The 16,233-nt window shown below is 38.3% G+C and overlaps 1 long non-coding RNA gene across 1 annotated transcript; it reads left to right on the top strand.

Moving 5' to 3' along the window:
* The first annotated feature begins 12,152 nt into the window (after positions 1-12,152).
* On the top strand, positions 12,153-14,268 carry LOC140234530 (uncharacterized). The gene is made up of 3 exons (XR_011901632.1): positions 12,153-12,600; positions 13,472-13,689; positions 14,170-14,268. It is a non-coding gene; the product is annotated as an uncharacterized lncRNA (long non-coding RNA).
* The last annotated feature ends 1,965 nt before the right edge of the window (positions 14,269-16,233 follow it).

The raw sequence follows: 16,233 nt of genomic DNA, 5'->3' as shown, positions 1-16,233 counted from the left end.
GCGCTCTGTGGAGAAAGCGTACTCACGAGTTATTTTTAGAAAGGTAACGCTTGTTTGTAGCAAGAACAATGTCAATCACCCCTGGCGCTTGAACTACTTACAGCTGTCCAGAACAAAGAGAATGATGTTTTTGCATTGTGACGTATGCGCATGATACGCGCATGCTTTACAACGAACTTTTGGTACGCTTTGGTACGCTTTTGGGGCACATCGGGAAGTGGTCCACTTTTGGCTCGGTACAGTACGGTACGGTACACTTTAGGAGCGTTCGAATGCTCCTCTGGCGCGGGTACGGTACGGTACAGTTCGCTTTCTAAAGGAGAGCGCTCGAACGCACCCTATGTTAACGTTAGAAACAGTTAGGGCCTTTTATGCGTTAGGTTCTAACATTAACGTTTGGTTAGATCTAACGGGTACGAATGTTAATAACGGTACGATGTGTGGTCTAATGATAAATCCGGACCTTATTGCAATGCAATAGCATTAACTCATGAACCGTCTGTAAAATGCAAAATCACTAACTATGATAACTTCTGCTTTTAATACATAGAAATACGAGACTGTGAAGACAGAGTCTGAAAAATACCAGTGGTGTTAGGACTTCGGTGGTGATTGTTCTAACCACTAGCAAGAAAAGAGTGGTAGGCCTACTACGTATAGGGTTTCTAGTGTATTGTTCCCTTCAGCTACGTCGGTGATTCTAGAACGACCTTATATTGACCTACTTAACGTAGTAGATTTGAGATGGACGCAGGACTTCAAGCTTTTTTCACCCGACACGCAGAATTTACGTCGCAGATCTCACTCCGTCCTCAATCGAAAGCTCCTTTTTAACCTTTTTGAATCACCGACGCAGGTGAAGGGAACAATGGCGTTGATGACGTGATACGCACATTTGACAATAGCAGCGCGCTCACACCACTCGAAACTACGCGTGAGAAGGTTCACTTGAGGCGGGGTTTCACTGACTGCATGCATAAATTATTGACGTCAGCCATAAATTCCCAAATCATGATGAAGCAAAATACGCCCCACGCCCATTTGCACGTAGGACAGCCCACTCGGCTGAGCTGCTCCGTTGCAGATTTTCGAAAGCGCTTTTTAGGGTCAACGGAGTGAGGGACGCGGACAGTCCGCGTGGGTTGCTTTGTGCGTCCCAGATTTCACTGCGTCCTCAATCGAAAGCTCCCTATTCATATACACGTACATGTACACACACACAAACGTACGCGAGCGCACATGAACTACATAGACACATGTACAGTGTACATGTTCAGTGCACATGCTCAATGTACAATACACACTCACACAATACCTTCACGCGCACACATTTAGATACTGTACATACACGTACACACAGGGAAACACACACACACATATTGCAGCTACACACAAACACACAGACAACCCACACACACACAAGCACCGTCAAGCCCACAAGACCACACCCTACACACGCCCATACAATGTACCTGTGCTGAATGCACGTTTAAAGGCAGACCCACCTATTGTGTGAATGTCTAGCAACTATCCCAAAAACTAGAGAAATACAATGTATCGCCTCATTACAGCTGTTAAAAAAAAAATACACTCTTTACAGCCGGGTATACCTTAAAATACCGCAGCCTTTTAGTTACAATATAATTACAATAAAATTACCCACAAACAATTTTGACTTTGATGTCCTATACATGATTGTGCGCTCTGCGCGGTGCATTTAAAAACGCTCGTTTCCTATGGAGGATGTCACCGCACCTTCTGCAATGATAATAAAAAAAATAAGGTCTTATTTACCCAGGTTAGCCTCTTCAGTGTTGCCACTGCTTTACCAGAGGGCCCTGCTATTATTATTATCCTAGCGTTGCCAGGTGCCCATTTATACACCTGGGTCAAGAGGAACATACTGGATAAAAACATCTTGTCCAAGGATGTAAGTACTGGGCGGGATTCGAACTTGCGGTCCTCCGTTAGGGAGTCAGGAGTCGTATCCACTATGCCACAGCGCCCCGCATGAAAAAACTTAATAATATAATTCAGTTATTCCGATGACGCAAATCTCTCGTTTGGAGAGGCTACACCCCCGTAAATAATGCCAGTGCATATCTTGGCAATCAATGACTTAAAATCAAAGATATAAAACACCTGTTTCTTGACCCTGGCCTAATCTAAGCATCAGTCATCGCCACAGCACCACAGGAGGGGGGGGGGGGGGCACCGCGAGAGGAGGAGATTGTTTTGGTTTTGGCATGGGCTATGTAGCTCCATGGTGTGTGTGTGTGTGTGTACGTGTGTGTGTGTGAGTGTAGACATTCAGCGTATGTAGACAGAGCATGCCTGTACTGCAGTGACTGGAACTATTGTCATTCCATTTTGTCTCTCCCCTTCTCCCTCCCCCATCTCTCCCCCCTCTCTCTCCCTCTCTCCCTCTCGTTCTCCCTCTCTCCCTCTCTCTCTCTCTCTCTCCCTCTCTCTCTCTTTCTCAGCAGGCTGATTGTAACCAGGGAGGTAGTCTCACCTCCCCGTTGTAACTCACTGCCAAATAGCACATTGTCAGCACCGGCAAACTGGCAATGCTCTCCTTCTTATTCATGTATTTTCGTTATTTACGGGTCAATTTTTTTCGTTCGAAATGTAAAATGGATGACCATAGAATTTCTCAATAGAATATAAAATTGAAAACTTTAGAAAGGATAGAGAAAATTGAGTTCACTTTGAATGGTCTGCCACAGGCAGATATCCTTATCATGCTCTTACGTAATACGACAGCTGCTTTCTCAATGATCCAGTCAGCAACCAGGGAGGTAGTCTCGCCTCCCCGTTGTAACTCACTGCCAAATAGCACATTGTCAGGACCGGCAAACTGGTAATGCTCTCCTTCTTATTCCTGTATTTTCGTTATTTACGGGTCAATTTTTTTCGTTCGAAATGTAAAATGGATGACCATAGAATTTCTCAATAGAATATAAAATTGAAAACTTTAAAAAGGATAGAGAAAATTGAGTTCACTTTGAATGGTCTGCCACAGGCAGATATCCTTATCATGCTCTTACGTAATACGACAGCTGCTGGAGTCATCAAACCCTGGCTTGGCCTCCAGGTTTGTCACGCCGAGCAGAAAGTTTATTTGCAATGGACAAGTACTTCGACTCCCAAATCTCAAACGACAAATATACGCACCCCACTTTGGAAAAACCCAGCTGGGGTCTCGCCTCAAACGAGGGATTGACGGCATGCTGTCCAGATTCGGATTCCAGCACCCTCAAAATTAGGTAAGAACATCGATTTTTCACATTTTTCACTGTTTCAAAGGAAATATATGGGAATTTCCATTTGTGGCGGCCATCTTGAATATTTGAAAATTTTCGAAAATGCAATAGTTGCATAATCCGCATTTGGAATCAGCACCCTGGAAATGCGGTAAAACTGCATTTTTGCGTCCATTTTTCACCCTTTATAAAGAAATATATTGGAATTTCAGATTTTGGTGGCCATTTTGGCGGCCATTTTAAATAATCTCAAAACCCTCAAGGATGCAAGAGTTGCATCATCCAGATTCGGTTTCAGCACCATCGAAATAGGCTAAAACCGTCAAAAACAAAACAAAAACAAAACAAAAACAAAACATCAGGCAGACAGTAAAACAAGGTTAGTCCCAAAATGTGACTTGGGCACCCAAACTATAGTGTGATGTACACTGTATAATCCTCTGCACTACACAAAATACTCACCAGCGGGCTGCTCCAGCTCTGGGAGACTCGGGTATCTGAGACTGAGGAAGTGGACGCCTCTTGCGCAGACGGTAACACGTCCTTTTGTGGTTCTCCTTTTGGGTCCTGTGACGTCATGATGTATGATCCCTTATCTAGTATCTTTCTTTCCCTCAGCGTCTACAATCTGTCATAAGCTAAAATGTTGACACCGTTTGAGAAGAGTAAGTTTCAACGCTTTTGATATGGGGGACTGCAGCAAAGCCTAACCACCACCCCCCCCCCCCCCTCCTTAGCGTTTCCCCTGCAAATGCCCCAACAACACTTAGAGGCGAAAACGCAGATGCATAGTCGGTCGGTACACGATGTGTGATTATACGGACTGCTGGTAGTGTCCAGGTTCATCGTTTTATTATTAATACTTTTTTTGGGGGGGTGATTTTTTTTTTCATACGTGGAGATTTGTCATGAAAAAAAAAAAAACTGTCCTAATTCTCTTGTCCAAAGCGAATGCTGTGACACAGATATAGATTATAGTTGTGAATATACTATCAGCGTCTCTTAGTGCTGCGATTAAACTCTCACAGGCAAGCGAAGTGAAAACCTATTCTAAGGTATATAGCTAAAAAGTGTAGCTGGTTGTCTGTTTATGTGTTAGTCTATGCTGCCCTACTTTGGCAAAAGGAAGCAAGTGACATACCATCCGAATTTGAGTTATTGATGTTTTCATAATTCACATAATGAGCTCTTTTTCCAGGCCAAATTTCATGCAGAAACGCTCATCCTACTAAGAGATATGTTAGATAAGACATCATGATAGTCCATTGACGTCAGTGTAAATGACAGACACATTTTGCTCTTTAACGGAAATGTCACTTTTGTCACTTGCTTCCTTTTGCAAAAGTAGGGCAGTACGGATAAGATACGAGACTTACCATCTGGTAAGAATTTGGACCAACCATTCCTTTACGAAATTACCTACATGCATTACCTTTTCTTTTTCTTTTTCTTTTTTTTTTTGCGTTGAATGCAATGAGACCCGCCCTCATCACACAACAAACCAAAAGTCGCCTGACTTGGATCTTCAGTTACGCCAGATCAGAGCAGACTTTAAGCTTTAAATGATATAGTACTCCATTCAAATGCAGGGGCGGATCCAGGAATTCCGTAAAGAGGGAGCGCGTTTACAAAATTAAAGGGGGGGGGGCGCACGCACCCCTCCCCCATTTTTTCTTTTTATTTCTTTTGTTTCAACGAAAAAATAATGAAGGGGGGGGGGGGGCGTGCGCCGGTTGCGGTCCTCCCTGGATTCGCCCCTGAAATGGACTCTCTTAAAATCTACAGATTGGAAAGAGAGCAGAGCCTCTGGAAAAGTGTGTTATGAGAAAAGAGCCTCCGAAGTGTAGGGTTTATTGTAGTGCTTAATTTTACAGAGCTGTGCTAGCTGTACAATGAATGAATCAAAAACAGATGTAAAACACCATGGCAGCATCAATGAAAGGATTTTCAGATTAAACTGAAATTAAGTTTGCTCTGTTCATTATGTCCAAGACTAATGCGAAATTTTCAAGTAGCAGCATTGTCCGTTCAATAGATAAAGTTGAAAGTAAAAAAGTGTATAAAGGGTTTTAAAAAACAAAACGAGAAGGGATACACCTGATCACACTTTTCTGCAACTGAAAATTAGGGGTCAGTACCATTTTTGGTTCGGGAGTAAAAATGTCTCAAACTTGAAAACTCACTATGTAAAAATTTGTGACTTTAAACTTTATTTGTGACTAAGATCTTGTTGGTCATAAAAAAGTCTGCGGGCATCAAGACTACTACACGCACATCTGGCACTGGCGTTTGTAGCAGCGGCAGTGGTGCTTGTAGTAGTCTTGGCAAACGCAGAGTGTTTCTTTGACAAACAAGGGTTTGAGCCTGGAAACTAACTTTTCATACCAAGTGGTAGCTCAGGTGACACTGATCGCTATTATTTTAAAGTAGATTGTTCTGAAAGCAGATGAGATTAAGCAAAAAATATTTTTCAAAAAGAGGTAGTAGCTTGAAACTTGGCACCAATCTTGTTATAGATAGTTTAAGACAGAATTTAGATCAGCCACTCAAAAAAAATATCAAGATGACAGCCATCAAAGTTGACATAGTGTATTGCGCCAAATTAAATGTATTATTTCGATTTTGATACATTTTTGTCTGTTGTACTAGTATTTATGTGTTTTTATATATTTTGAGAATTGTATTTCTATTTTAAACCGTCTTAGGTTTTTACGGAGACATTTTTAAAACCAGTGATATTTTACTCTCAAAAAAAAAATCGAGTGGAAGTTTTCACGTTTGAAGGAGTTAATAACAGAAAACAGTGAATTTAGAGTGAAATTGGAGTGAATTTTGAGTGAAAATGTTCATTTTCACTCATTTTAGAGTGACCTTAGGGATCACTCGTCACTCTTCGAGTGATCCCTGAGGTCACTCTAAAATGAATGAAAATGAACATTTTCACTCTCGAGTGATCCTGATATCGCTACATTATGGGAAAGCATCTACCAAAGGCATTAGTTCAGATCAATTGTGACACTATAACCCACATGAAATCAGCCTAAAAACAATGTAAGAAAAATCTGATAACAGTTTCTAAATACACTTTCAGCATGCTAATTTGTAAATGTGAATATACAGCACGAATAATCAATTTGGACAGTTTCATTCGAACAATATACTGAAAAGTAATTTCGCACAACACATTAAGAGCAAATTTGAGAAATTGCCGCCATGTCGGATTTTTCCAGGGGGGGGGGGGGTTCTCGGATCAGAAGGGCTTTCAAGGACACTACGGATCAGACATTATTACACATATACCATCATCATTCACGTTTCCTCAACAGCAAAGTAATATACGGTGTACAAGTAAAAAAGTATATACAATGTATCTTGATACAGAAGCATTTCTTTTTTTATCAAAGACCGGGCCTTACCCAAACACCCCCCCCCCCCAAAAAAAAAAAGACCCTCAATATGGTTTACACTAGTACAATATCGTTCGGATGTATAGAAACATATGTGACCGTGCACCTCAAAACGAACATTAAGTCGCACACACTAATTTTGCGTGAGGACTGAAAATAAGTGAAATGGGTCAACCTAGCCGAACTTGACTTTTTCATATTTTCTGAAAGAACTGGTCTTCTTTTACATGATGCTAAAATTTGGTATCATAAAACGGGCAGGAAAGTGTGTTTTTAGCAGTTTATCTGGAACATTTTTGGTAGAATAGTGTGAATAGGTGTGTCTTTAGAATCCCTTTTTTACTTTCTGAAAATCCTTGTCCACACTCTTCACTTCCAACTCTAATAACTTTTGAAAGGATAGTGCTACTGATTTGAAAGTTGGCATCAATTATGAACAGAATGTGTTAATGAGGCATGCGAAATTTCACTTTAATCTGATAATCCCTTTATTGTTGTTACTCTGGTGGTTTACTTCCTGTTTTTTGTCCCATTCATCGCACAGCCCGCACGGTTTGGGAAAGATTAAGCGCTTGAATGGACACTGTACTTCAGAGCCTCTTTTCTCAGTTCACACACTTCCTGAGTTTGTGCTTTCTTTCCAATATTTAGATAGGTTAGGAGAGTCCATTTGATTTGAGTTATACATCATTTTAAAGCTTAAAGTCTGCTCTTTCAGAATCTGGTCTTAACTAAAAATTCATGTCTGGCGACTTTTTGTTTGTTTTGAGGTGCAGGGTCACATATAATAGATAGCAATATAAGAAGATTAAAAAAGTATATCAAATTATAAGTTGAGATTTAACTTTGACGCAACACACTAAAGGTATTGTTTACCATTTGCAGATATATTATCACATTCGATTTATATGTGCAGGTTAGTTGTATCACAAAACATTCTACCATGTAAAAAGATTATAATAAAGCCTAAAACATACGGAGATATCACCATTTCTTTTCAAGAAACCATAACCATGATAACTGTTGACAGCTTAGAAAAAAAAATCTTATCAGATCTATTTAGTATATCTAACAATATTTAGCATTAATTATACTGAATTAAGTTTGTACATTAGTTGTTCTGTCCCTAACTCACAGTTTAGAACTAGTTTGAGGAAGTAACTAAAGCTGGGTTTTTGTTTTACGTGCACTAGTGGTAAATAATGCCTTGAACGACATCCTCAATTAATTACCGCCATCTTGAATTTTGTGTGGATATTATTTTTATCGCTAAATATGACACATTGGCAAAATTGGTGCCAAATTCCAAGCTCCTATCTCTTTTTGGAAAATACTTTCTGTTCAATCTTATCTGCCTCAGAACAATCTTCTATGAAATGCTACAGTAATAGCGACAAGCGTCACCTACCACTTGGCATGAAAAGTTAGTTTGCAGGGACTTGCAAGTCACTAGACCATTACAGTATTGTGACCATGCAAACACATTGTATGCAAAATCTATAATGCATAAATATAATTTTTTCAAGTTTTAGACGTTAACTTGTCTACAGTGTATGATATTGCCTGTAATTCCACAAATATGAATTGAAGACCTGAATATAAGAACGACCCAAGTCCAATTTTTGGCCAAATTCAGTTTGACATGGGAAATTGTAGCTTATGCATTGACTCATCTTGTGTATAAATGATAAATCCTAATTACCCCCGGAAGTGCCTGAAATGTTAAATCTTATATGAATGTAAGAATGAAGGACTTGGGTCGTTCTTACATTCATATTATAGCGCCCTCTCTCATCCTTCTCTCATCCCTATCGCAGAATATCATGTATATGAACCAAAGAACGACCCAAGTCCATCACACAAAATGGCCTCTCCACAATTAATGTAAATATAAATTGTCATAATAATATATGTTCTAATTTGTATATACAATGTTGCCTTCCCATCACAGTGAAGTAAAATATTATTGAACAAATAAAAAAGATATGAAGTTTTTCTAAGTGTACTCGAAATGGTCTTCCATGGACTTGGGTCGTTCTTATATTGAGATACTCAATTATGTCTCAGTCTCAGTAAATCTTAATCTCAATCGCAGGTTTCAAAATAATTCTTCAGTTCTTCTTTGATTGATACTAAATCATGCATTTTTACACTTCTTCCTTTTTTCAAAACAATAGAAAAATATGAATTTCCTCCCCCCCCCCCCCCCCCATTTATCACAATACAGAGCTAAAGTGGTATCAACTTTTAGGAAGTTTTACTCTCCTTCATATATGACATCAGATTTGTTGCAATCCAATGTCTCTGTCAAATTTCATATTTGAAATGTCACATTCAATAAAAATGGCGGCAATATTGGACCGCATCTCTACTTTGGAGGTTTTTGCAACAAATCTACTGAGGTGTACTTACGGAACCTTGCTTAATATGTTTTATGTTATGTATGGTCTTGTTTATAGACAGAGTGAAACTCGAAAAGTAAGCACGATCTTGGATTTCACCCTCTGTGAAGTCTTTGGGAACAGATGCGTGTAAATACATGATATTATGTAAAATGGGATTTCAAGTTTGAGACATTATAACTCCTGAACCAAATACAATACCTAAGATGGTTTGAAATAGCATTACAATGTTCAGAATATATAAAAAACCATATAAATAGACAGCAAAACAGACAAAATTGTATCAAAATCGAAATAATATATTTAATTTGGCGCAATACACTATGTCACCTTTGATGGCCTGCAATCTTGAATTTTTTGAGTGATTTATCCAAATTTTGTTTTAGACTTTCTACAGCAAGGTTGTTTCAAGCTTCTACCTCTATTTGAAAGATATTTTTGCTTCATCACATCTGCTTCAGAACAATCTACTTTGAAATAATAGCGATCAGCCGCGGCCGTCAGATGGTAAAACGGTCTAACTCGAAAATTTGACTTTTTGATGTAAATTCACTTTCCGGGACATGTGAGGGTGCTCCTTCCAATGGTGCTATCGAGAAAATCCCATCATGTCTTGTTTTAGAGATAATTTCCTCTATCTTGGTACTTTTTTTTGTATTTTTTCTTCAGATTTCATGGTAAAACAGTCTATCTTTGAGTTAGCCAATTGTCGGTAATATCGTTTGGAGGTAAAACGAGCTATCTTTTACATAAACCATATCTGAGATTTTTTAAATCATCGCTGTCAGATGGTAAAATGGTCTATCTTCGAGTTAGACCAGTTTACATAGTGTTTGTGGTCTATCTAGAAGATAGACCATTTATCATCTTATGATGTGTAGCGGGAGTGTATACATGTGCTGTGGTTAAACAGTCTATCTGCACAAAAATCTAATTTATTTTATAATTAAAACCCCAAATACGCACAAAATTCTTCAGTTATCAGTGTTTAATATGCTTCTTGTCCCATATGATTGCTAAAAATGCATTATACCCATCTTCTAAAAAAGCTCAACCTCTAAACTTTAAAGTCATTTTTCTCAGAACAGCAATTTTCGAGATAGACCGTTTTACCATCCGACGGCCGCAGCGTCACCTGAGCTACCACTTGGTATGAAAATTTAGTTTGCAGGCACAAACTCTTGTTTGTCAAAGAAACACTCTGCGTTTGCCAAGACTACTACAAGCACCACTGGCACTGCTACAAGCGCCAGTGCCAGTTGTGACTGTAGTAGTCTTGACGCGCGCAGACTTTTTTTTTTTATGACCCACAAGGTCTTGGTCACAACTAAAGTGGCCATTTTTACATAGTGAGTTTTCAAGTTTGAGACATTATTGCTCCTGAACCAAATATGGTACTGACCCCTAATTTACTCCAAATATTAATTATATTTCAGACAAAATTTTTACAAAATTTTCAAGGTAATCCTTCAGTATTTCTTTGATTTATGCTGAATCAAGCATTTTCATGATTTTCCTTTTTTCAGAAAAATAAAAAAAAATGATTGTTTTTTTCCTTAAAATCTCAATCCAGTTATCACAATAACCCACAAAAATGGTATCAACTTGTAGAAAATTTTATTTTCTTTCATATGACATCAAATTTGTTGAAATCTGATGTTTCTATAGAATTCTATCTTTCAAATAACAAATTCAGTAAATATGGCGGCCATCTTGGACGCAATTTTGGATTTGGAGGCTTTCACAACTAATTTTTCGAGGTAGACCAGTGGAATGTTGTTTGTTACAATAAAAACTTGAAAATAAGCATGGTCTACTTAGTTTGTAGAGAGAGTGGAAATCACTCGTTAAGCGAGTTTTTGGGGTTTGGCCCTCCGGTTATAGTATGAGTGGTATATTTACCTGTCACATCTGCTGCATGTTATATCGTCGGTCGCATTACGAACCGGCGAATGTTCGAATTTGGGTCAATTTTTCAAAATTCACTTTTTTCCATTTTTTGAATGTCCATACCAAACTCTATCTATCCCCAAAATATCAAATCGCAAAATTCACGAAAACATGTATTTTTGGTAGTGACGAATTTTCAAAATGTCCAAATGCTGCAATTTGTGACATTACGAACCGGCAAATGTTCGTATACGCCGTTCGTAAAATCCCTGTTCAGACGGAACACACGTGAGGTATGTGGGGCGAATCGAGGTGCTTGCGAGGCCGCGAGCGAGGGCTCGTCATCACCATCAGTCCCATGCACTTGGAATTGTGCTGGTATGTAACTACTAGGTGCATTTTGTTGCCCATTTGTTATTTAATCTTCTGTTTAAAAACAAAAGTAATGATAATCGGGGCAGGTTAATGTGTAATCATAAAATATTACATCAGAGAAGTAGAATTGCTCGACATTATCATGTAAAAGTAGCTTTCCTGTGTATTTCATTTCCTTGTAGTTGTAGATCCTACACAGTCGTACACCTAGCCACCATTTTTGTCGAAGGTGGTCCTTGATTATTCTTGGTCAGAGATAAAGCAATCCTCCCATACAACCCGGATGCATTGTTTTTTAAACTAAAGCATAGTAGAATCTATAAACTGAAAAAAAAAAAAATATCGTGTAGCAATTGCAAATACCCAGGTAGAACTGAAAATAGGCCCAAAGTAATAAATGATTATCATTGTTTTCAAAGATTCATGTTGTTGCGTTAAAAAAAAATAGTATTTAGGCCCTAAGTAAGAATGAAATTGCATGATGAGACTGTTTAGCGTCAGTGTTAAGTCAGTTATAGTTACATATAGCTTCCTTAAGCATGCAAGAATAGCTGCTCTGGCCTTTACTGTCTAACTAAAATCCTGCATAAACAGTAAATTTATAGGCTAGATCGAGGTTGTATTCACCGGTATGTTACTTATTTTGATTACTGGGACAGATATCAATGAACTTTCAGAAAAATTAAACGAAGTTGATTACCGGTACCGGTACTCACAGTTTTTTTTTTTTTTTTTAAACACTCATGTACCGGTACAAGTATAAGCCTATATCCAGGGATTTTTATTCTATATAAGTTACCGCGGTATCCTATTTGTGCCCTGATAACACTGACATGATTTTCCTTATTTATATCTTGGGGATAATTCTAGGAGCAGCAGGCCACTACAAGGAGGAGCCGAGTCCCCACAAACAAAGGCAGCACCGCTATCATTACAACTGTAGCAGCTAGCATCCCAGGAACATCAGCAGCACCTCTCGGCGCAGGAGCAGCATTAGCAGAGCCTGTAAAGTGCAACTGTAGCAGCTGAACTTCTCCATACAATTGTAGTCGCGAAGCCTCTATGTACTACAGTAGGCCTACCGACAGTACTATTGCAACAGAGCGTCTACGTATGCTACTGTAAAACTCTACATTTGTAGCAGCATGATCCTAACTTTCAACTGTAGCAGCTGAGCCTTTCAGACTGTAGCAGCAGAGCCTCTACGTACAACCGCAGAGAGTAGTGGTGATGAGGATGTTTTTCCTTCTGCCTATAATGGTAAGTTTGATTCGTAACAAGTGATTATGGTACCGGTACTTGTGGACCATAAAGTGTACCGGGAACCAGGTATTCACAAACATTTCTCAGTTTACGGTGAATGGAATAGGTCATTTATTACTTTCAGTGGAATAGATGATTGAACAATACCATGTCATTTGACAGAAATCACTGTTTTGATATCTGGAATGTACTAGGTAATGTAGTCATACCTTTTCTATAATGTCAATCTTATCTAACTCTACTGTCAAGTATCTTATGCAGATATTAACCTGGTGAGGACAGGCTCATGTTGATATTACAAGCTCTTCCCTAGGCACCTGCTTGAGCATACTTGGGGGAAGTTTCTAATGGCCTTACTGTAATTATTTCATACATGTATATCAATGTTGACTGCTACTCAATGTATTAAAAGAGAAAAAAGCAAGCACTAACACTTCTGTGTATAAGATTGTTAGGTTTTTATGTGAAAGACATCACATTTCTAATCAAAGAATGTGTAGCAGTTATCATTATTTACCTTTGCCAACCCCAAGGTGTAAAAGCTCGACCAATAGCACCTGAATTACTATGCCCTTCAGAGAACAGCAGACTTTGATGACAATTTTTTTTTGCATTTCAAATAGGTATGCTGGCTGTAGCTATTTTCATTTTATCTCACAAAATGTCGTAGGTGATTGCCTGTAAAGAATTTCCTTATGTTACTTTGTTTTTTCTTCTGAAATTGTGCTTTAGCTGTAAGAAATACTCTTCTTCACATTTTTCAAACCTGCAGGTACTTGTAATGTTTTATCACATAGTGTATGACACAACTATCAAATTTCTCACTGAAATTGTCCACACAATTTTGTGTGTTTTTGAACCACCGTAGGCATAGATGTTCTTGTCAAGTGGAAGAGGGATGGTTCTATGAATCCTGTCAGCTCAAGTGACCTCTATCATGCTCAACGGACCAAACCGAAACAGGTTCCTGCGTACATATGAGAAGTGAAAATGGCTGGTGGAAAGGGAGGGTGCTTCAAGTCTTCAACATGCCCATGGATGGACGTAGGATGTCAGATGACGAGGGCATTCCTCTTTCTGCCTGAGGTAATTTGAATACATAGTTACTGATTTGTTCTACATCAATAAGTTTATCAAGATATATTATGTCTTTTTTCATTTTAAAATGATGTAGAGATTTTTATGCATAGTATCATGTAGGTACAATGTACTTTCATTGCATTACCATTTCAATATAAATGTTCAATTCTGTGTAATGAATAAAACAAATGTCGTAATTGCAGTTTGTAATGACTGTAGGATGCTGAAGACTGTTAGCTTTCCACTTCCTTTCTTTAAAAGTCTGATATTGATTATTACTTACAATTTATTATGTCAACGTCTGTTCTCAGTCCCAAAACAAAATCAATTACTGATAATTTGCTTTATGTGCATGTAATACACTGTAGATTCTAGTGTCCATGGTAGATGTTTGCAAGTATATCTAGTATAAATCTTGTTGATTCTACCCACAGGATGGTCACATAATTTTTTTCATTGATGCATTGTTTACAACTTCCCCAGCAGTATCGTTACTTGCGACAGCAGTAGCAGAGCCTCAACGTCGATTTGTGACAGCTGAATCCCCAGAAACATCAGCAGCACCGCTTGAAGCAGCAGCAGCAGCAGCAGCAGCAGCGGAGCCTGTACATACAGCCCTAGCAGCTGAGCCTCTTAAGTACGACAACAGTGGTAGAGCCTCTACTTACAACTGTAGCAACTGAGCCTCTACTTACCACTGTAGCAGCAGAGCCTCTACTTGCAACTTTAGCATTTGCACTTCCAGGAACATTAGCAACACTGCTAGAAGCAGCAGCAGCAACAGAAGCAGAGCCTCTACAAACAACTGTGGTGTCCGCATTCTAAGAAACAACGCAGCAATGTTACCTTTGAAGCTGAAGGTAATTCAACTGGAGTTGAGAAGTTCAGGGCATTGTATAACTGTTGTTGGTATTTCTTGCATTATCTGTCTGTGTGGTGCAAATTCCTAAAAAAAGCAATTATGAGCCAAAACTTAATTTTCCAATAACAAATGTAAAATAATTTAAACATGTGATAAATACTTTGGTTATCTTTTCTTTTTTTTTTCTTTTATCCTTCACTCTTGTAAGAAAAAGTTTGTGGCAGGCAACCTGTAAAATTTAAAGAAAATAGTTTGTCTTCTGCAAAGAATAGTAAAAAAAAAAAAGTAAATGAAGTAACAATTATTCAACCAGACTTGGCAGTTTCATCAAATTATGTATTTGTTTTCCTTGCATTAGGTGTACCTGATTTCAATTTGAAAGCAGACTAAGTCCTCCACTCTTATTTCAGATAACAAAGAATACTGAACCTTGCTGGATGATGGAAAACTGTTAAATCTCGAGAAAGCAATGTCCCTGTCAGACATTGAAGAACCGATTTTGATGGTAACCGGACATAGGAAAGCAATAGAAAACTGTTTGTGAAGTGTAATGGAAGTACAGCATATTCATATTATGCTGTATGTATTCTATACTGCCCTTTATCTAGTCTTGTTGGTATACATCTGGTTGTATTTACATTATTAGTAGTGCACTAACTGTTTACCAACTTTCCTAAAATAAAGACCATTTAGGCAAACTATTGTACATGTTTCTTGTAAGGAAAGGAAAGGGAATTATTGGTGAATTTCTTGCTCATAGTGCCTTGTACAAAGACTTGATGCATGATCAAGTTTGTAATACTTTCTGGTAATTATTTTATCTTCAGTGTTACATATTTGCTACATGCTTTCAATAATTTCAACACAGTTTCACACAAATCGACCAATTTTTATCACTTCGGGAGGACCTTATTCAAATATAAAAGAAACAATAGAAATAAAGTGTAGTGTTCCAGTATGTATTCCATTTATTGTCTCTTCATTGCAAATTTGGAAACTACTGCCATTGAGGCTTTTGAGGGAGTGGAAGATAGATGTCAGTGCAAAGCCAGAAGATTTTCATGTGGAAGAATATGTAGGTACTGACATCAGTTCTATTCCTGATAGATCTTCAGTTGTCATGAAAAAAATTAATGGAATCTAAAACAGAATTGTCAAAAAAAAAAAAAAAGCTGAACAGTGGGGAAGCCTACAAAAAGTCAGAAATATTTGTAGATGGTAGAACACATTTTAACCATCAAAGATGTGATTTAACACGTAACCATATCAATCTTTTGGCTATGATTGCCTCAGTGAAAATGGCAGAATGTCTATCAGACAATATTATCATGCCTTGAAAATTCTGGTCCTAGAAAGAGAATGGCTAGCCAGACATGTTATTAACATGTTGTCATGTTGTCCCCCATCCTAAGGACAGCAAAAAGAGACAAATGACGTACACTACTCTCCTCCCAGCAGTCCAGTAGTTGGCAGACTGTTAAAGTTTGTAGACTCGTGTTTATAAACACATTGGGTATCACTTTCATTAATTCAACCCTGGGCAAAACTACCTTGTGAAGTGTGAGGAGAATGGTACACTTGATCATGTTATTGCACTATTTGTGACTAACACGCGTACTACTGTAATACATTAAAGTCAAGGAAATGCAGAACTTCTCACCAATTTACAGGTCAGATTACCTCGTGAA

Source organism: Diadema setosum, chromosome 10 (genome assembly GCF_964275005.1).
Source record: "Diadema setosum chromosome 10, eeDiaSeto1, whole genome shotgun sequence".
Taxonomy (NCBI): domain Eukaryota; kingdom Metazoa; phylum Echinodermata; class Echinoidea; order Diadematoida; family Diadematidae; genus Diadema; species Diadema setosum.
Note: the sequence above shows the minus strand (reverse complement) of the source record. Positions and strands in the feature narration are given on the sequence as shown.